The sequence below is a fragment of the Rhinolophus hipposideros genome (genome assembly GCF_964194185.1).
Source record: "Rhinolophus hipposideros genome assembly, chromosome: 14".
NCBI lineage: Eukaryota > Metazoa > Chordata > Mammalia > Chiroptera > Rhinolophidae > Rhinolophus > Rhinolophus hipposideros.
This window is the reverse complement of record NC_138060.1, coordinates 10013388-10036653: the sequence shown is the minus strand read 5'-3', so window position 1 is coordinate 10036653 and position 23266 is coordinate 10013388. Positions and strand designations below refer to the sequence as shown.

Sequence of the window (23266 nt, the reverse complement as noted above, 5' to 3'; positions counted from 1 at the left end):
CAAATATCAATTGATCATAAATGTAAAGATTTGTGGACTGTCAATGCCATTCTACTGATCTATACGCCTATTGTTATGTCAGGACGACACTGTCTCGATTACTGTAGTTTTGTAGTAAGTTTTGAAATTGTGATGTGTGAATCCTTCCATTTTATTCCTCTTTTTAAAAATGGTTTCGGTTCCTCTGGGTCCCTGGCATCTGCATCATAAAATATAAATTTTAGAATCAACTTGCCAATTTCTGCAAACAATCCTGCTGGGATTTTGATAGGATTGCATTGACTCTGCACAACAACTTGGAGAATATTGCTCTCTTAACAATATTAAGTCTTTCGATCCATGAACAAAGGATGCCTTTCCATTTACTTCAGTCTATTTTCTTTCAGTGCTATTTTGTGGTTTTCCGTTACAAGCCTTGAACTTCTTTTGTTTCATTTATTCCTAAGTATTTTTTTATGCCATTACAAATGGAATTGTTTGCTTAATTTTGTTTTCAGATTGTTACTATGTAATACAGAAACACAAATAGTATTTGTACATTGATTTTGTATCATACAATTTTGCTGAACTTGTTTATTTGTTCTGTGTGTGTGTGTGTGTGTGTGTGTAATTCCTTAGGATTTTCTATATACAAGAGCATGTCATCGCAAATAGAGACAGTTTCATTTCTTTTTTCCAATCTGATGCCTTTTATGTCTTTGTCTTGCCTTACTGCCCTGGCTAGGACCTCCAGTAAATGGTGAATAGAAGTGGCATGTATGGACATTCTTGTCTGGCTTCTGATCTTAAGAGAAAGCATCCAATCTTTCATGGTCAAGGGTGGTTTGGCTGTGGGCTTTTTGTATATGCCTTTTATCAAATTGAAGAAGTTTCCTTCCTACAGGTTTGTTGAGTGTTTTTATCACAAAAGGGTGTTGCATTTTGTCAAATGCTTTCTTTTGCATCATTGAGATGAGCAGTTGGTTTTTGTCCTTATTCTATTAATGTCTTATGCCTCAATTTTGACACCAAAATGTACTGAAGAAACAAAATGAATTTAGTCCAGCTAAATTAGGCTTGTCAGATTTCCTATTTCCTGCTTTTTATCAGACTGAAAATACACACAGATAGAATGCACAATTGGATCTGGTTTGCATCTCCAAATTCAAAGACATTTCATCCAAACCATGGCTGTTCTTTTTAAAATAGTCAGAGCTTATTTTAACAGTAACTAATTAATTAGCTACTGTAAAGAAGTCAGTGGTATTGGAAAGTGGTCAGGTTTTTTTCACTCCAGAATTTTTTATGCCAGCTTATGACATAAGGGGAAAAAAAGTTTTAGTATGTTTAAGCAAATTTAGGTGACTAATGGTTTTTACTAGAAAGACATACTTAAAAAAAAAAAAAAAGTACAGGAATTTTTACCAAATTTAGACTCCAGAATATTCATCAGTGATTCTTCTTCAGCAATTCAGGGACGAGCACACCATTTAATGCTGGACGGATGTGATCTAATGAATTCAAGCTCCAGCAGAAGAAAAAAGACAAGAAGAAAGCAAAACACAGAACTGCAGAATCAGATCCAGAATGAGTCTCAGTGCGCAGCAGCATGAGCGTAGGAGAAAGGGGAAGGGCTAAGGGCCCTAGTTAGTCATTCAACAAAGAGCTATCGAGTATCTAGGCCCTGGAGATATCTAACCAAACCACAGATTCCTGTTCTCAGGGAACCTCCATTCTCAGAGGGAGAGAAACATACAATAAGCAATAGATACCACAACTCATTCCATCATATAGTATATGAAAGGTGCCGAGTGCTATGGAAAACAAAAAAAGTGAAGCAGGAGAAGGGTGATCAGGGTAGAGCTGGGGGCATCGCGAGCAGATGCAGTGTTGGACTTTCTTAAACGTTCATACAGGAGTCCAGATGTACACACCATTCCTCCAAGAAAGGAAATGTCACCCCCACTTTGCAGACAAGAAGACAAAGGCCCAGAAAGGTTAAGCAATATGTTTAGAGTATGTTCTGCTAAATAGCAAGCAGAACAGAGATTCAAAGTGAGATCTACCCAACCCCTCAACAAAAGCAATGACCTATAGGCATCATACCTGATTCCAACCACAGAATACCCTTTTACTCCCGAACAACAAACACATTCAGAAAAATCAAAACCAAACAGGAAAAAAGAAGGAAAGAAAATAAAAATGGTAAATCAAAACCATAAGGACCTTACGTATTTCCCTGCTAGCTGCTTGCCTTCTACTCCTCATTTATAATTAACAGGCACTCCCGTGGAAAGGCATTTTTATTTGCAAAGAATTTTCAACCTTTGAGTGATTCCATGACAGCCTTTGGAAAGACTAATTTAATAGCTTCGGTTTACAAACGGAGAACCCAAAGCCCGGATGCTCAGAAAGGAGCAGAGGGTCAGGGGTAAAGCCCAGGGAATTTCTCCTGATCCTCCTGTCTTTCTCCCCTTATTCCCCCAACCCTGGGCAAAATGCGCACAGCAACACTCAACAGCTCTCTCTTTCGACACTCTGATTAAAGCTTTTCAGGAGTACGTGGGGAAATATATGATTTGGCTTTTTTTTTTCCCAAATAGACATTTATGAAAATAGAACCTGCTAGTAAAGCAAGATTTTTTTTTTTAAAGCCAACCATATAAAGCATGCATTGGTTTCATTCTGTCAGAGTTGACATTCTACCTGCACATAATTGGGTTTGTGAATGACAAGTTTCCAAGAATAAGGCATGATTTAGATTGCAGAGATCCTGCATTCCCCTTTCTTCCCTCCCTCTACCCAGCAATAAGCCTTGCAACACCCCCACCACCCCAAAGTTGCAGCTATTCATTCACTCACTTCCCCGTTCAGAAGCCACAATCTGCTCTGCCATGGAGTACACGATGCCGACCGGTGGAGACTCTCTTTTTAACCATCTCACAGTACTCTGGTCATCTGCACCAGTGACCACATTCGAAGCATGACTAGCAATTTATACCAATTCACTTACCTACCATGATGTGGAAGATTCATTATAAATAGATTGGGTGTGTGTGGGGAGGGGGTCTCATCCTTGAGATATTGACAAGCTATTTACAACACTGAACGCTGAACCCCACCATGCCTTGTTTTGTGTGAGAAGTGACAGGATGAAGGCAAAAAAGGGATCTTCCTTTATATCGTGATTTTGACAAGTTCAAGTCATAAACTGTAGGGTTCTAGATTTGGATGGGATTGTAATCATCAAGTCCTTTAAAAAATGTTCCTTCTCATTCTCTTTCACCCACCCCCTTTGTAATGAGAAGAAAATATTTTTTGCAGAACTCATATGTGGAAATACATTCAATAACATAACACAGAGCTGTGCAAGTTGATATGAGAAGAGACCCTGAATTCAATTTCTCTCAAGCTCAACCTTCTTCCCCAACTCCAGGCATTTTCACTGTCTTCAGGTCCCAAGATTCCAAAGACACAAGTTTGGAAGCCAGACCATTGCCCTGGATTCCTCAAGGTCATTTCCAGTTCTTATCAAAATATGAAGTAGGTGCCCAATAATTGGATAGAAGACAAAAAGTCACTAAACTGAGGTTGTCAATGACTTTTAAAAGACAAATACTTCCTAATCATGAAACTGCGTATAAATAGCGATTATAGTCATGGGAAACTGTATATCTGGTTGCCAAGACATTACAGGGCGACACTTGGGGGTAGTAATGTACCAGTGACTCTGATTTCATAGGTCTGACAAGGGCCCAGGAAGTGCATTTCCACTAGCACCCCAGGTGATTCTGCGGCACACGTGGAAGACACTCTTCTGCAGTTAGCCGCCTAGTTAGAAGGAAGCACCAGAGGTGGAGCATGGTCTAAAAACCAGTGTGGGTTCTAACATATCTGATGGTCTCAGCAACTCTGGACAATGAATGTGTATTTAAAAAACCATTCCCAGGGCCTATGTCAAAATCTCCCAACCACCATACCTTAAACTCTTACATCATTAAGCTCATCTATCATTCAGTTGGTTACCCACTGGGGCATGTGCGTGAAAAGGTGACAGGGAGTGAGCAGCCACCAGAACGCTGTCTCTCATTTTGCCAGCCCTGCCCCCTGTCCCCCTGCCTTCCACCTCTCCTGTAGAACAGGCTTCCCCGTCCCCATTCCACGGCCAGACCAGGTTCAGGCCACTTTATGCACAGGGTCAAGGGGCAGGCTGCTCAACCGATTGATGAGAAAGGCATAATGCGGGACTCTGCATGGCAGCCCTTCAGGCAGCCAAAGTCAAGTGTGAGGAAATACACCTTTGTTAAAGACAAAAGGCTAAAATAACCCAAAGACCTCCGTAGCTTTTTGCTAAGTAACAGATGTGTCCTAGGTATTTCAATTCTTCCATGACTCCAGCTCACTGAAAGGCAAAGAAGAACTGCTTTTATTATTAATAAAGGGAAAAGAAGAACTCTTTTACTCCTTATTATAAGTAAAAGTGACTGCTTCCTTATCCTTAAAAAAAGCAACACACAATTAATGTATAAAAGGGTCAGGAATTACAGATAAGCAAGAAGAAGAAAAATATTTCAAAACACTCGCAATTCCAGCGATAATCACTGTTAAACAGAAACAGCTGTTGGTCCTCTTTTCCCTCGTGTTAAGAAACTGGAGACGAGACTTCATTCTCTGTGTTCCCCATCAGTGAGTACCAAGAGACAAGGCTCTGGCCGGGAAGGAAAAGATATGAGCCAGAGCCACCCACACGTGCACACACAGCTCTCGCAGCAAATCGACGTGCATTATTCAACCCAGATAAGTGGGTTTGTTCTGATCTGGTGCCCTGTAGCAGGATCAGAGAATTTATTTACATAGCCTGGAAGATGCCGGCAACATGGGAATTGCATATATATTTATGGGTATCTCAGAGTTAAGTTAGGTCCCTCAGATAAAAACCATCTGAAAACCAGATTTCAACATCTATTGACTTTCAATTTTCTGTGCAAGTAGGGAGAGATGGGGCATGGATAATTTAAAACCACTAAGCCTTGCCTCTGAATTGGGTCTCTGTAAATCAGTCACATACTCTCAATGCTGCAGTAACTTACGTCACCTCAAACCACCGAAAAGGTCCATCCCGGCAGGACTGGCTCAGGAGCACCTGGGCAGCAGCCCGGCTTTCTCAGTCTGCTCTGTTGCTCAATTTCCCGGGTTTCCAATGACAGCATCAACTTTTGACATGCATGCAAAGCACCAGCCTCAAAGGAGCCAAACATTATTCTGAGTTTCCTCCCCTTTGGGAACACCTTCCCTAGGCTTTGGGAGGTAAATAAATATTTTGGGCGAAGAGAGTTTTTACTGGGTTGCAGACTGCCCGGCAGTTAGTGAGTATAGAGACGATGGTGGTACTTAAAAAAGGCATGACCCTGTTGTGCTTAAGGGAGCCAGTAAGAACTGGAGGCAGGGTCCCCTGCCCTAAGATATTGCTGAGATAATCCAGGCCCTGCTGTGAATAAGTCGGAGTTATCAACACTGAGCACACAGGACACAAACTGTTTCTCTCCCAAACTGCACAGGTTATAGGATCACAGGACCCGCACACAGGGTTTCAGCTTTCACCTTCCACACCCCCACACAACACAAGTGGAAGATGACCAGGTCAGAGAGGAAAGCGACAAGGAACTACATTTGTGGAGGCTGGCCTAAAATGAAATGAGGAAGCTTGAAGAGGTGCACGTCTGCCCCCACAGGATCAAGGACGCCACACAACACCTCTGCCCTCCAGGGCCCTGACGCCCGCCTCCAATCGGTGCGTTCACACTGGACGACGGCAGGGGAAGGTGGGCAGTGGCGGTATTCTACTGTTAACATCATTTCTTATAGTATGGAGGATTTATAATCTTCACACCGTTTTTACATAGTTTATCTCATTTATTCATTCTCATCAGTCTTGTAAATTGGCATTGTTATCCATTTCACAGATATAAAATTTTAGGCTAATAATAAGCAACTTGACAAGTTGTACTGATGAGAACCTGTGTCCTCTGACTCCAAGACCAGTGCTCTTTCTACCACCTTGTTTTAAGTAGAGTGGCCAAATCTTCCTTCCTTTTCTTCTTCGGTGCATATTTCCATCCTTCCGTCCATCTGTCCATCCATCCATCCATCCATCCACCCATCCTTCTATCCATATCTATTGATACAACCAACCTACCAACCCAACCATCTAAGCAGACAACAGTGATTGAGTGTCTACCATGTGCCAGGCACTGTACTAAGATGTTGGGCATACAGCAGTAATTAAGACAGACAATATCTCTAACCTCATGGAGCTTAGAGTCAAGTGAAGAAGACAACAGGTAAACAAATAGATAAACTGGCCACTTATAGATTGTGATAAGAGTCATGATGGAAAGAGACAGGGAGACAAGGATGGATCAGGACAGGCCACCCCACTAAAGTGACATATGAGTTGTGACTAGAGGACCGAGTATGAGGCAGCTCCGAAAAAACCAGGGAGAGAGTTTTCCAGGCACAGGAAAAGCAAATACAAAGGCTCTGCAGTGGGGAAGAGTGTGGAATGAGTCATTATCAGGAGGTGGTGTGTGGCCTCTCCTCTCCCATCATTGTCTGTACTGATGACAGTGACCAAACTGGCTGAGCCACTCCCTGTCTCAAAGCTCAAGCACAGATGTAAAATTTAGGGGACGATGCCATCTAAGTGGGCGTAGGAAAGTTCTTCCATTCTCTCTAATTCCCTTCACTTTGGAATTCTTACACCCCTCTGTCTTGATATCCAGACGTCAGCATATCCTGTTATTTGCAGCCTTACTGGCTCCTTAACTCCCTATCCCAACCACAGTATTTAGTTTTCCCCCTTTCTGGCAAACACTCAGTCTGAATGAGGGACCCAGGCATGAACCTTGACACTTGCCATGTCTGGAAGCAAGATTCTTATCTCTGTGAGAAAGGAAAAATGATTTCCTAATAAACACAGAAGCTAAAGGACGGAGACCATGGCAGGGCCAGCTGGGTGTGAGACTGGGGTGTGCTGAGAGCCAAAACCATGCCGCTTCGCCCCATCCAACCCCCTGCCCTCCGCCTGGGCTCCAGCGGCTCTGGCCATCTGCACCAAGACGAGCTTCTCGCCCCTGGCACTGCCAAAGTTGGTACAGGATAAATCTCAGTGGCAGCTGTTTCCTCTCTTAAGGTGTCAATTTATATTTCAATGAAGAAATATATACAGTGTCCTCCTTTAGATTAATTTATCTTGTAATTTTTGAGCTGTGGAAACATTCTCTTTTAAAAATAAGCCTTCTGGATAACTTTTCTTATTTTGAACATCTCTTCCCATACTTTAATTTCTAGGTATGATGTCTCAGCAATCGAGGGACAATGTCTTAGGTTGGGTTTCCCCAGAATCAGATCCTTGAAAGGTATCTGAGCATAAAGAAGTTTGAGAGATGATCCCAAAAAGTCTTGGTAGGGAGTTGGAGAAGGGAAGTAGGGAAGGGAATGATGCCAACATAAGGTGAGGTAATGAGCCTGCTATAACTTCGGGTAACTGTGACTCATTTCAATTGAGAAGATATGGGAGATGGTCTACAACATTCCTTAGAGATGTCCCACTGGAGAGTCAAGGATGCAGGGGTACCTATCCACCAATTCCCAAAAGTCACTGGGTGAGGACCACTCCTGGGGCCCTCTGGGTTCCCTACATGCAAGACAAGTAGGCTCAAGCACAACGCTGTAGTTTCCACTGTGGCAGGAATCAGGGTCACAGTACACCCATGGTGAATGCCAACAGGGAAGAAGGGAATGCTCAAGGTATTTGCTGCAGGCATCTTCATTTATTAAACAATAATCCACAGAACATCTACTATGTAGTATGCTTTCTGGTAGGTGTTGCAAGGAATTAAAACAACACAAAACAGTAAGGGGTCCCTGTCTAACTAAGACACAAAGATGTGGCCACAAAGAGCTAGAGCTTAACTTTCAAAGTGAAGAGTACTTGTGGGCATATTTAAGAGAATGTCCTTGTTCTGAGGTGATATACTGAAATATACACAAGTAAAGAATGATGTCTGCAATTTATTCTCAGATGGTTCAATAATAATAACAACAATAATAATAATAATGTGTGAATGTGGGGTGAGGGGAGAGAAAGAGAGAAAGAGAACAAGCAGTACAAATGTGGCAAAACATTAACAATAGAGAAATCTTAAAGGGTGTATGGACATTCATTGTATTATTCCTGTAGCTTCTAACATTACAATTTTTCAAAATAAGTTTGAAAAGAAACAAAAGTGAAAAGTACTTTTACTTTGATGTATGTACTCCATGTTCACTGCAGCACTATTTACAACAGCCAAGATATGGAAGCAACCTAAATACCCATCAATAGACGATTGGCTATGGAAGATATGGTACATGTATACAATGGAATACTACTTGGCCATGAAAAAGGATGATATCTTACCATTTGTGACAACATGGATGGACCTAGAGGGTATTATGGTAAGTGAAATAAGTCAGGCTGAGAAAGACCAATACCATCTGATTTCACATATGTGGAATGTAAAGAACAAAATAAACAAACAAACCAGAAACAGACTCATAGATACAGAAAATAAACTAATGGGTATCAGATTGGAGGGGGTTTAGGGGAACTTGATGAAAAAGGTGAAGGGATTAAGACGTACAAATTGGTAGCTATGAAATCGTCATGCGGATGTAAAATACAGCATAGGGAACTAAAGTCAATAATACTGTAATAACTATATATGGTGCCACGTGGATACTAGAGTAGTTAGGGGGATCACTTCATAAATTATCTAAGTGTACACTGTTCACCTGAAACTAATGTAAAACAATATTGAATGTCAATTGTAATTAAAAATAAAAATAATTTTAAAAAAAGTACTTTGACTTTGTTGTTAGGTCAATTATTAATAGAAAACCTACCATGTGCCAGGTACTGAGCTACCGAGAGTTCCTATCAATGTGAAGTCAGAAAGGGCCCCCTTGAGAAAGCTGCACCTGAAGGTTGCTGAGTAGGAGGCTGCTAGGCAAAAAGAGAAGGAAGGAGTATTTCCAACAGGTCAGTAAAGGCACGGAGGTAGAAGAGATCAAGGTATCCTCAAGATATTGAGGAGTCTAAGATGGGGACAAGATGGCAGCTGGAGAACCACCTACACATGCAATCCATGTGAAGGCGTTTTGATTTTATCGTAAACGTGTTCACAGGCCAGGGAGTATCTGCCTACCAAACACCTAGCTAGCTAATTCAGTATCCTGATGAGTAGACAGAGAGAGCCCTCAGAGGAGAAGAGCTTGGCCACGGTGTCTCCATGGCAACACTACTACCTGCCTCACTGCGTTTCTACCAAAGGCTGTGTGTATGGAGAGAAGAAGCTCTGATTTCCTCAGCTGCCTGTCAGAACCACCACCCTGCTAAGAATAAACCGAGGTAGACAGAATGGTTACTCCTTGTGGATGGATTCCTCCATTTACTTTGTCTACAGAATAATCATGATTTTATGGCATGTACGTTTTTGCTTCACTGGACATGTTGCACAGCACGTTCCTAGATCTCCCTCTTGGCACATGAGTCCTTCAGGGGAACAATTTCCGAGGAAATGACTGCAACAATTCTAACACTCTTCACCACCAAACTTCAAGACAAGAGCTGGAAGATGCCACAAAATATCTCTTTGTTTGCCTTTCTTTTCCATGCCATCTGCTGAAGTACTTGTTTGGTCTCTACCTGCCTTGTGGCAGAAGTTGGCTAACCTCAAGGAGAAAAGATCTGAGACATTAAATATTCCCTACTTAAAGGCAGTGTAGAGTGCAGTGGATTAAGACCTTAAATTCTGGGGGCAGAGTGACTTGGGTTCGATTCCTAACTCTGTCACTTCATTGAGTTGCTGTTAGAATTGTAATAAATAATACACACAGCATGTTTGGTATAGCGAAACCTGACTACATGCCAATTTGCTGGGCCCTATGCTATGTGCAGAGATATAAAGTAAAACAAACAAGCAAAAAAAGTTGTCACGGTACTTGCTCTCTAGGAGTCAATCTACACCCTAGTAATGTACTCAAGTTAGGATGGAAACGGATCAACGGAAAACAGATGGGAGGTGAACAAATCATTTTTATAAGTCTTTAAGAAACACCTAGCCTATACTTAATATTATTTTACATTATTTTCAGGTGAACAGAGTGTTGGACTGAGCAAGGTAATTTGATTACCATCCTTACCAAAGAATTACTTAACCTTTACCATGCTTTTACCATTTCAAGGTCACACAAGTAACCTTTTTTCTTACCAACATACAATAAGGTAGACAGGTTGGATATTAAATTAATGACCCCTGTGCCTAATCAAGCACGTTGGAGCTTACCACACACTTTTAATTCAGTTAACTCTTTGAATTGCCAAAAATCTCTATAAGGTTAGTGAGGCAGAGCAAGTTATTATTGCCATTTTATATATGAAGAAGGTGAAGCTCAGAAAAGCTATGTGTTGTGGTTGCTAGCTACTAAGTGTTGGAGTATCTAGAACTCCAAATCTACTTTTGTTTTCTTCCAAGACAGGGGAAATAAAGTCAGTTTGGTTCCATTTCTAGGGTATGATTTTCCCAACTTTTCTCTTGAAGAAAGCACTTTCTGAACATATGCTGGGCTCTGCTAAGCACTTTCCATATATTCTTTATTTAATCCTCAAAGCACAGTCTGAGATGGAAATTACTATTATCCTCATTTTACAGATGGGAAAACCAAGGCTCACAGAATTTCTGGAACAGACCCAAGCTCCCACAGCCAGGAGACGATAAAAAGGAAAATGCAAACCTAGATCTGTTGGATGCCAGAGTGCTTCACCAGACACCTGAAGGCCCCTTCAGACTGGCTACACTGGTCCCTAAATCCATGTAAAACAAGTTGTGCTTTTCTCCCTATTCACATAGAGGCCCCCAAATCACTAGCAAGTCATAGGAAATTCTTAAGTGGCTGCTTATTAATAACATTTTCAGTTTATATTAGGCTGCCTTTCATCCAGGGGAACTCAGCCAGCTCCATACACAGAGAACCACTGAAATCCAGCCATTTCTGGTGTGGACATGGGCCAGTTGGCAAGAGCATCCCTCAGGGGCTTGGCTTATGGGGATTCTGGCAATGGTCACACCCTCCAAAACTTGACAGGGGCCCTTTACTATCCGTGCTGAAGGGCTCAAGGCAAAAACTTCCCAGAAATCCATGTTCCTCAGTGAATGAGGCCAAAGGCTCAAGATGACCCCAGCGGACTTGGGAAACAAGAGCATCAAGAAGTTGGGTGTTTACCAAAAATTGATGCTGGAAGTAAAGCCGCTCAATTCAGATTGAGTTAGACACAACAGGGAAAGACGTTATTTTCAGGAGAGACCTGGCTTCAGTCAAGTCCAAGGGGAAAAAAAAAGTGAAACAAGGTTCTCAGGATTTCCCACAGTGAAGACAAGTGACAAAGGCAAGATGCTGACTTCCCTTCTTCAAGCTGGATCTGTGGAAAGATTTTCGCAGTTTTGTGATGAGCCACAACTACTTTCCTCATGCTGCATCAGTGAGAAGACAGAGGGAAGTACATGGAAAGAAAATAAGACTTCCTGGTTTCATGTTTTATTGGAAAGAAGCCCTTGATAAATTAAATTCACATGGTCCACAGGAGTAAGGTTTTAAAAATATTTAAAATTTGTTATATTTAGATTTGACAAGGTGATGGTTGAAGGATATATGCCCCCTAGGTGCACACCCCCACCATGCTCCAAAGCCTGTTGGATATAGCAACGACCTCACGCTTTTGGTAGAGTTGATACAATGAACAACAGTTCAGACTGTGGTTTCCTGGTGCATGGGATACGTCTTAATCATTTACTCATTATCTCTTCTTCCCTTTTCTACCTTTACTCTCCTCGTCCATTTCACCATTACCTCCTGCTAGCGCTAGAGTAACGGCCTTTTTCTAATTCCCTGCTTTCATCCCTGCCCTTCCAGAATTTTCCACCAGCTGTTTGTTTTTAAAACAGTTGTGATAACCCTCGACAATCCTGCTTAAAAATGTTCCATTGGCATTCCACTGCAATTAGAATGACGTACACATACCGGTCTACGAGATCTGGTATATAATCTGGCCCCTTCTTCTCCCTCCAACTTCATTTTGTCCCATTCCCTATCTTGTATACCACGTTTCAGCCATCTTGACCTTTTATTTGCGTTCTGAATTTGCCAAGGCCATCCCTTAGGATCTCTGCATCTGCCTGGAATATCTTTCCCTCAGCTCTTTATGAGCTGGCCTACTTTTCATTATTCATGTCATCCCTCAAAGTATGTCTACTAAGGACCCTATAAAAATAGCCCTCTTCCCCTTCTCCTTCACTCTCCATTCTATTATCCTTCAATTTTTTTCCTTAACATTTTTCAGTATCAGAAATCATCTTACTTGATGTGTCTATTATGTTTTTTCCACTGTAACTTCCATAGGTTGAGCAAGGAGCTTATGTTATATCTAGGACAATGAGCATTCATTAGGTAAGTTTTACAAAATTTTGAATCCTGAAAGCCTAGCCCAGAACCTAGCTTGGTAGTTGTCAACCAGTGGACCCTTCGTGGGCATGCAAACAAGATATGGTCAACGTGTAAATATTTTTTTATTTTTTACAATAACTAAAAATGTATTTTTGTTACAATTATGCCAAAAATGTAGAGTGTCAGTCCACTAACTACACCAAAGAAATACTGCCTTTTTCCCGGGTTAAATGAAAGTATGCAAAAGAGGAAGGTTAGGGCAGAGGAGAATGTATTGATTGCTGGGAATGAATGAAAATCGTGCCATAACCACAGGGCAGTTTAATTCTATTACGTGTATTGCAAATGTCCAATATTTGAAAGAATGCTTTGACTATAGATAGAATGAAAACCCCTGACCTAACCCAAAGTAAAAATTCAAAACATTGTTACATTGTTAAATGAATAATAAAAAGTATCACAAGAAAGTATCAAAAGTAACAAGAAATAACTACCGTGTTTCACCAAAAATAAGACCAGATCTCATATTAATTTTTGCTCCAAAACATGCATTAGGGGATGTTTAATTTTTCATGTACAACAATCTACATTTATTCAAATACAGTCATGTCATCTTCTGCATCGTTGTAACGTACTAAATGCGTCTGTCTGGCTGACGATCTTAACTGGGGCTTATTTTCAAGGTAGGTCTTATTATCAGGGAAACATGGTAACCTGTGGTCTTAGTAGCTGAGACTATAGCGCTCAATTTACTCATCTATAAAATGAAAGAAACCCACCTAATTCTCCTTCCAGCTCCACAGAGCTTAACATTAGCTCCTAAGTAGCCATGGAGAAAAATGCATTTCCACAGAGGACAGTTTTTTTTCCAGTCCCATGTTAACCCATGGAGATTTTCCTGGATGAGTTTACAATAATCTTCCAACCACTGTAGCAGTTCTCAACATTTTGGGTGACTTTATGCCTTTAAGAATCTGATGAAAGCTGGGATGCTTACACTTAAAAGATGAACACATATACATTCACAGAAACTTTTGCATTTAATTTCAAAAGATTCTTCAGTCTTCTCCGGTCCTTTGGTACTCATGGATTGCAAGTTTAAAATACCTGATTTAGACAACCAATTAGGTGCAAAAGGTCTTCCCTATATTCTCCATAGGGCCAGAGACAGCGTCTTGTACCTTGCAGAAGATCTATTTCTCACTCTCTGCAATGTTCTTTTAAAAATTTAAAATAGCATGTGACATTATAGTTACCACTCAGGATGCCGAATCTTAGCAATTCAATAGTACCTGATGTAAAACAATTTTTAAGTATAGCAGGGACAAACCACATTGGTGTTTAGGCAGACAAACTAACAACGTGAAAGGAAGTCAAGCTCAAGCTCGTGTGATCAAGCCCAGTGATTAGGTTGCTTTCCACCTAATTCACCTTTCAGAAGCCATACTACCATGTTTCCCCCAAAATAAGACCTAGCCGGACAATCAGCTCTAATGTGTCTTTTGGAGCAAAAATTAATATAAGACCCGGTCTTATTTTACTATAAGACTGGATCTTATAATATAATATAATATAATATAATATTATATTATATTATATTATATTATATAATATTATATAATATTATATAATATTATATAATATTATATAACATAGTATAACATTATAATATAATATAATATAATACCGGGTCTTACATAATATAAGACGCATTAGAGCTGATTGTCCTGCTAGGTCTTATTTTCGGGGAAACAGGGTAGCAAGAACCCCAGCTCCAGCTGTTGAGAGGAAGGTGTGAATTCTTCGCTTTGCATTTTCACCCTGCTTCCTAATGAGGCAAGTGTTTCAAAGTGGTCCAACCTACACTGGAAGCATGGGAGGAGGGTACAGTATGTGTGTGTGTGTGGGGGGGAGTTCTTTGTTCCAATCCATGGCAAGCTTCTAGTCTTGACAGGCTTTCCAGGCCAGTTCTGAGATGATGAACTCAAATGCAAGTAGTAGACTTAAGCAGTCATTTAAATGAACTCCTGAATCTTGACAGATAAGCTGTCAGGGGAGGGCTATGCAGTTGCTGAGCCAACAGCAGGCACCCCATCTGCACTGCCCACTGAGCCAATGAATGGCTGCATTGCCTAGAGGGTGCCTACAGAAACCACTTCACTGTAAAGGAGGTATTCCTATGGGAGCATCACAGCAGGAAAGCTAGATAGAGACCCTACGTCATTGGTAATGCAAAGTGACAGGAGCCTTAAGAGTAGTAACCATATTAATCAGAACAGGATGTATATCCCAGAGAAAGAAAAAAAAATCTATGAAATCCTTAATTAACAGAAAATTCAACTAAAACTTTCAATAAGCCTGCATGTCATCCACCTTGAAAGGAAGAATAAAATGTAGAGTAAGTGGAAAACACAATTTCTTTTCAGCATGCCAAAGCAATTCATAGGAATTTAATAAATAATTAGTAAATTGAAAAGCGAACCAATTTCCAGAAAGTTTGGAACAGTAGACATGGCACGTAGGTTAAATCTCCTGGGTCAACTACAACTGATGGGTAGAGGCTATCTGGAGTTGGTGTTGATAAAGATTCTGAATTTGTGGTGGGGCTTAGCAGAGTGTGGTGGTCACTAGTGAGGTCTGCACTGGGGAGGTCGGGGCCTGGCAATGCAGGCGCCAGATGTTTGTCATACTAATACTGTGGTCAGGATGTTCTAAGACTGGAGTTCACACATGGGTACACATTCAAATAAGAATAATTTTCCCCACAGAAGAAGGTTTTCCCTGCCACTTAAATAGAATCTTCTGGGGGAGTAACAACGAAAAACAAGGGAAGAAAGCAGACATCTGTTTACCCTGCTAGGTCACAGCCTGCTACCCAGGGAGGTGACAGATATCAAACTCAGATGAAACTCGTGATGACTCCCACTTGTGCACAAAAACGGGGCCCCACACTAAACCTGACACGCTCAGGGGAGGACAGCAGGCAGGCCCTACGAACTCCAGAGACTGAAAGTAGCCACATAAGATGGTCTGAACATAAACAATTCTAACCAAAAGCGGGTCATGGCTGGTAGTCATATCTTGGGCTGTAGCTTCCTTGACAAAGGGCGATCTTTACCTTACGTGACCCTGTCTATTGTCTCTTTGCATCTAAGATAACACACCCTTGGGATGTCAGAGTAATCCCCTTTCTTCTGGAACCCACAGGGTACAACCTCGACCAGAGCAGGAGACCACAGAACACCTCGTCATCTTGTTCCCTGAATCCCATCTCTATGCTCTGTAAATGTAATTGTTTACTATGCTGTACTCACCAATGTAAAAGAAGTATGTGCTTCTCTGTTTTACTTCTTACCCCATGCCAGAGATTTGCTTTCTCCCACCCCCTTAATCTACCACCAAAGGATTTCATGTGACCCTCTGTATGTCTCCTCCTTTGATTCTAATGTATAAAATAAAACTCATTCTCCAGATCAATTTCTCAATCTGTTGAGATTTTGGATCCCAGCAACTGTCATCAGTTTGGCTCAAATAATCTCACAGAAATTCTCTGCAGGTTTGGATGTTTCTTATGTCGACACATTTACAAGGCAGGTTCACTGGGAATTCAGGTTCAGGATGATTATTTACAGGACTGCCATACATGCCATACATGTATCTTGTGAGTGTATCACAAGATACACTCAGCTGGGTAACACTGCTGTGTCTATAGAGGCAAAAAAACCATCATACATGTCTTCCAAATTTACAGAAAGAATATCAACAACTAATGGGATTTCATTCTACATAACCAGAAACTCAGTGAACAATAGCCTCCTGTTCTTCTGAACATTCCTCTTAGCTAAATTTTTTTCCCTAGCTAAACTATCCAAGACTACAGAGCAAACACTTGTGTTCTTCAAAACTTCACAAAGCATTGGATCTTAATTTATGTAAACTGAAACAACATGTTTTAATGAAAAACAACACAACTTCATTTGGCAAACAGTTACCTCTTATAATTTCAGATACCCTTGATATTTATAAGTGTATATATCATATAAGTGAATGTTTATTTATATGTTTGTGTAATACACACACACACATGCACAACTAAGTTCCAAGATCCTTCACATCTATTGCCTTTATAACTTGTGAAGGCTCCATAGCTGGATGGTGTGAATTCAATCTCAGCTTGCTGGAATTCATTTACTAGCTGTGTGACCTTGAGGAACATTTAACCTCTTCTGTCTTTAGTTTCTGTAGAATGCAGATGATAACATAACCTAGCTCAGAAGGTTATTATAAGGATTAAATAAGGTACAGCACATAAAATAGTGCGCACTCTGCCTGTCAAGCAGTAAGCAGTCATTAAATGTTTATTATTTTTATTACTCTTTAGAAGGAGAAACTGAGTCACAGAGCAGCTAAGTGATTTTGGTAAGGTTTACTCAAAAAACGAATAACATAACTAGTACTAGAACCTGGGCCTTCTGAATTTAGTCAAATTTTATTGCCTGTGGAACACTCTATACCTATTTTAAAGGTGGCTGAGAAGGGGCACCTTCTTAGTATCACCAGGTTGTCAAAAATGCATAATCTGCACTTCAGCAACAGCCCCATGTGTATTCCCATTAAACTGGAGAAGCCCTGGTTTGGGTCTCTAGCACTCTGCAGGATGCTTGCATACATAGCAAAGCCCCGGGGGGGCTTCTGAGAGTGAAAGAGCAGCATCAACACACTGACACAGGCATCCGCCCCCTTTTCAACTGGCCTGAAGCATCCAAAGGTCAGATATTCTTACAGGAAGCTCTGAGTCATTCTCTGGAGGGCTACTGCTTCTCATATTCTAGCACATTCTCACCACACAGACAGGTCAGGTCCTGATAGAAAATCTGACCTTTTAGTTCTCCACCCAAGAGCAGCCCACAGTGCAAATCACACACCTTTTCCGACAAGGCTGAATTCATTCTTAAAGTTCATACTTATCAAGGTCAGTGCCTGAAGAGCATTTACAGTTCATTTGATTCAGGACATTCATTTTAGGGATGAAAGAACTGAGGCTCAGAAAGGGGACACAACACATTCTTGATATTACCTGATGTGCATGAAACCGGGGATCAAGAGTCAACAAGCTTGGCCCCTCTCTCTAGGACTCCAGTTGGTTCTCTCATGGGCACAAATTTGGTCCAGCAGAATTTCCCATACTCCCCTCTAGTCCAACAAAGGGCTGCTTCCATTGGTCTGTAGCTTTTACTCCTCATCTCAGTGTGTTTTACTGACTTTCCAATCAATCTCACCCTTTCATTGTAAAAGCCACACTCAAAGCTGTAGTTGAAAAAGTCGTATGTTCTGTTTTATGCCTGACACGCTCTCTTGGGTGTTTCCAATTTTACCAAAAGATCAACCAAAAGGATTTTAATTTAGTGGCTAAATAATGAGGTATTTCTCAAATGACAGATCCATAGAGAAGATCTAGAAGGCAAAGAAAAAACATACACAGAGGATATTATAGTAAGAAGGGTAAGGAGGCCTAGAATGGTGGGCATAATTCAGGCTTTGGACTATAATTATCCTGGATTTGAATTCGAGCTTTACTCTTTACTGTCTGTATAACCTTGGCCAAGTTACTTCACTTCTAGGAGTCTTGGTTTCTCCATTATTAAATAGAGCTAATAATACTTACTGTATAATTGCAAGACTTAATAAGGCAAAGTATCTAAAGCATCTTTCATGTCAGCTAGCACACAGTAGGTGCTCAATCTATAATAGTTAATTTTACTATACATTTATATAAATACATACCCAGACTATCTACAGACACAGACACCCAAAATACTCATTTACATATATACTAACAGCTACCCTGAAAACATTTCCTACCCTGTGACCACAGAAACTATAACTGCTTTTCATCTGAGTCCTGGAACTTTCAAACAAGCATCTCTAAGGACTCTGAGGAATGGATGCCAAGAAAAGACCGGGGAAAACGGCATCTTGTCCATTGAAATGAAATGCTAAGAATTCTTGTCCCAGTTGCTTTTAACCTTAGATGGGGCTGAATAATATTTATAAGGTTTGATTTCTTTTTTTGATTTTTTTTTTTTAAATATTGGAGAACAGTGTGTTTCTCCAGAGCCCATCAGCTCCAAGTCGTTGTCCTTCAATCTAGTTGTGGAAGGCGCAGCTCAGCTCCAAGACCAGTCACTATTTTCAATCTAGTTGCTGGGGGCACAGTCCATCATTCCATGTGGGAATTGATTCGGTAACCTTTTTGTTGAGAGCTCGCGTTGTAGCCACCTGAGCCATCCAGCCACCCCTCTGGCAGCTCAGCAGCAGCTCGTTGCCTTCAATCTAGTTGTGGAGGGCGCAGCTCACTGGCCCATGTGAGAATTGAACCAGAAGCCCTGTTGCTTAGAGCTCGCGCTCTAACCAACTGAGCCATTTGGCCGCCCATAGCTGTAAGGCTTGATTTTTAAGGAACTGAGGAAAGGTGGAGGACTTGGGGCCAATGGCACTCCCAGTGCCACTCAAGTCAGTCACCTGCCAGAGTTCTGGACTGTCAAAGGCACCTACCTGGTGGGCTCCATCTCTGTCCCACATCCCCAGGGGTAAATGGTGCCAGTCATGCCCACTGTGCCCTAGAACAGTTAACACACAGCAGTTCCAACGCTAGGACCAGGAAGCAGGGGGAGAGCAGAAATCAGCATTGTTCCTTCCTCCTACAGCTTCATTCCACTGTGAGCATGGCTCCGGAAACACTTTCCCACATGAGGCTAGCCCTGACTTCCTCGATGCCTTCACTTCCAACCAGTGATGTCTCTGGATTCTGTACCCTCTACAGTGTTACATCCCCTCTTCCATGTCAGCTCTCATAAACACTGGGTCTTCAGTTCAGCCAACCTGATTTTTATAGAGTTGATAGCCAAAAGCGTGCTGAAGTTTACCCTCTATAACCACTAAGGAAAAGCAGGCCCATCACAGTGTACTGGAAAATGCACTCTTTTTCATTAAGGCACTTTAAAAAATGGTCTGTGGTGCTCTGGTGGAAAACACACCCTGTTTTAGTCTTTAAAATAGCCGCATCATGAGTTCTGTAAGACAGATGGGGAGAGGAGGAGAGGAATTTCTAGCTGAAGAAGAACAGAGGCTCCTGTCTTCTGAGTTGTGACGTCACCCAAAGGGAGCCTTCAGCATGGCACTTCCATGCGGGATTAGAGATTGCTGATATTCTCCCAGCTCCCTCCCCATTGTCTTCCCTCTCTCCCCTCCTCCTACCTCCTCCATCCAATCTCTTTCTCTCCTTGTTTCTATTCTCCCTCGGCCTTGTCCCCAGGGAAATAACAGTAGAAGCATCCCCTGGGTTTTAGGCTCCAAACAAAGAACTACTCAAACAACAGGCCAGAGAAAAAAGAAAACCAAGTCTCCAAACTCAACTGGCTAAGTCCCCAGTGGAGCTTTGGGAGACTTGCGTTGCTGGAAACTCAGTGTGATCTTTATGCAACATTTTCTCCCGCTCCATTTACACACGTGCGCACGGGCACACGGGCGAAGTACAATAGAACATTTCATTCAAAATCTTTACAGGTTAGGACGAGAGCAAAGTGGCAAGTATCAGTCAGTGAGAACATCAGTTCACCAGTGGCAAGCACATCAGTGAGGAAAAGAGATTTTGTCAATGCCTAGCCCCAAGCTTCGTTTGTGACACTTCAGAATCCCCAGCAGTTATTGGTTATAAACAACAATCACGAGGGAGAGACTAAAGGTTTTAGTGGGTCTTCAAACACAGTAGAGAAGTCCTCACCCAAATGCCACCTAGACTTCCTGTCTGAGGGAGAGCATTTTGGCTCTTGTGTGTTTGAAGACAACAGAGAAGAGAGAAGATGGTGAATTAGGGCTTCTGGAAAAAGAGGTTTCGGCTAATTCCAGGCTGGTAGTACAGAGAGGTGGTTAAGAGTCCTGTTCCAACTCAGCCTTTGCAATCGAAGAGCAGAGGAAGCAGCACTAGACAGGGTACCAGGACTTGTCACCAGCTGTGTCATTTAGGGTAAGTTATGTTCTCTTTTTGGTCTTCAGTTTCCTCTGTCAAATGTGTATTACAACTACTACCTCCTGTTGTCCACAGGTTGGGATTAAATGGGAATATTAAAGTAAATATGAAAGTCATCAGCACCAGAAAGAAATAGTAGGTACCAGGAACTGGGCAAGGGCATTGCAGCTGTCAATTCATAGCAATTCCATGAGTCCAGGGGAATTTAGTTCCAATTTTCACTTGAAGAAACCAAAGTTCAGAGAGGTTAGGCAACTTTCGGTAGATCACACATACAATGGAGGTGGGCTATTGTCAACATATAAACACCATTCTCCCCACAAAACACGACTTTAATGAAAACCAATGGCAACCAGGCATGTTCAAGTCCCAGTTCTTAGTTTTTGTGAGGAAGAATTCTATACTAGACTCCTCTGGCTCCTTAATTCACTTTTAGTCTGTCCTTCAGACCCCTGCATCGGAGTTTCATTTCACCTAAGTTTAAAAGAAAGACGTTGGGAAACAGCTGTCAAATTATGACTTCAGTATGTTCACTGACAGGAGGAAGGGCACAAATCTGGCACAAATGTATCACGTTAGGGGACAAATCAAGGTCAGAGGACTGGGTCACGGGCAGGCGGGCAGAGGAGCCTACTCCTTCCCCTTAACAGAGGACCCACAAATGGAAGTCAGCCACAGGGTGGCATAAATTCAGTCTGGTAACTTTTGAAGAGCCAGCAAGCAGGTGAAGCATATACTCCAAGGCCTCCCTGGATGGAGAAGAAAATGCTAAGTGTCTTCTCTGAAAAGAAAGAAGACAGCGAAGAACTGCCACTCGCATGCAAAGTTGGAACAATGCAAACAGAAATCCAGAAGTGCGTTGATTCCTATTTGGATCCTGCAGTTTTCTACCTGTGACTTGTCAGCTGCCAAAACAGGAGGCCATTAAGGGTGACTGAACGAAATGATTTTCACTTTACATCCGGTCACTTTCAGTTCTGCAAAATACAGTAGCCCCGGATAATACACTTTATTTTGTCAACTCAAGCAACTGGGTGGAAAGTTTCTTTGAGTGGGAATGGATTCAGATAGTACAGTGAATAGAGATGGCATCTTTTCTGTTGGCAAAACCTCTCTGCAGACAAATGGATGTGAACATGTTGCCTTTACAGTGGACGGTTTTGTTTTTAGCAACAGCGCTTATAATCATAATGATAAAACGGTAACATTTCACCTAAGTTTAAAAAAAAGACTAAATTTAAAAGAAAAGAAAGACAACAGGAATAGCTAACATTTATTCAGCATTTACTGTGCTTTTTGTACCAATCACCCTGCCTGTAGGATCGAATGCTCTCCCACTACACGGATAGGAATCAGTGCTCCCAGAGGAAGATCTGTGTGTCTTTAGTTCTTTCTGAATTCACAGTCTGAGCCCTTGATAAACATCATCCCATACTGTCTAACCTCTAAGTTCCCTTTTCATTCCTCAAGCTTCCGTGAACGCATCTTCTTTCCAATATTTCAATTTTTTTCCCTACCTTGCATGATGAACCTTTACAAACCTGCTATTTCAAACAATCTATTTTACTATTTCTGGCTGTCCCATGACTGTTTACAGATGACAAGGCCTGATGGAGCCAACATGTTTTAATTTTCGCATTCATAAATAATTCCCGAGGGCAGAGAGAATTTGATGGAAAGGCAAAACCTTTACAAGCACTGAAGGAGGCATTAAAACCCAAATCTCCAAAATATGGTAATTCTGTCAAAGTTGTGACTTACTCTGGAGCCCATGGGGACACTCATCCTGACCCATCTGTGAAAGCCATCAGCAGCCCGGGAGCCTTATGGGAGCAGGATTAGAGCAGCCAATTCGGCCTCCAGCAAGGAGGCCAGCCTGCTTCATTTATTTTAAGTCTAACCGAGATGGTTTAAAACACTCTCTGGGAAAAGATGTTCCAGCAAAGCAAATTGCAGCCTTGCAATCTGCTGCTTTGGTACACGGCAGGCAGTCCGTGACCATATATTCATTGCAAGCTGGAGCCCTCCTGTGACTGTGGTCATGGATGTACTGACTGGAGGCAGAACCCTCTCACTGGGGAAATAAGCCATGTGCCTAAATTATACAACAGCCATGCTTGCACAGGAGGATGGCATCACATCTAGTACGGACAACCTACTCTGCTGTGATCTGGCCCAGCCTAGACCATTTACGGTTCCTAAAAGTCCCGTTGGACCCCAGCATATTCTAAGATCACATAACAATAAAAGGACTAAAAATTTGATCGCAAGAAATAGTATTTCACTGGAAGACCCCCATGACGGATTAGTAATGCTATGACTGGTTTTCAGGAAACCAAGAGTGAAGAGAACTATGGATACTCCCCCAAGAAGCCAATGTAGAGAACACACTGAGTCATGTGTTTCTACCGGCTGTGCAGTCATATTCTTGAGCTCTGTCACCATTTCTAACCTGAAAGCACCGGCGAAAATCAAACCTAAATAATTCAAGCGCCATTTCTTTACCTGGAAGTCTCAGCTGAGTCTCCTTATGCCTCCTACTAACGGCTGCCGACTTTCTGAGCTGAAATGACTACTGTGCATGAACACTACCAGGTGTTCGGTTTCTAAACCCTCTCCCCTTTTATTATTATGTTTTAAAAGATAGCTGCACTTCTTTTAGAGAATGTTGCTTCTCAACGACTAGGGTTTAAGTGTTTCTTCAGGACTCCCCAT

General features: G+C 41.7%; 1 protein-coding gene across 5 annotated transcripts in view; it reads right to left on the bottom strand.

The window, feature by feature from the left end:
- PRICKLE2 (prickle planar cell polarity protein 2) overlaps positions 1-23266 on the bottom strand; it is a 333453-nt gene that overhangs the window by 89221 nt on the left and 220966 nt on the right. The gene's annotated exons all lie outside the window — the stretch shown is intronic.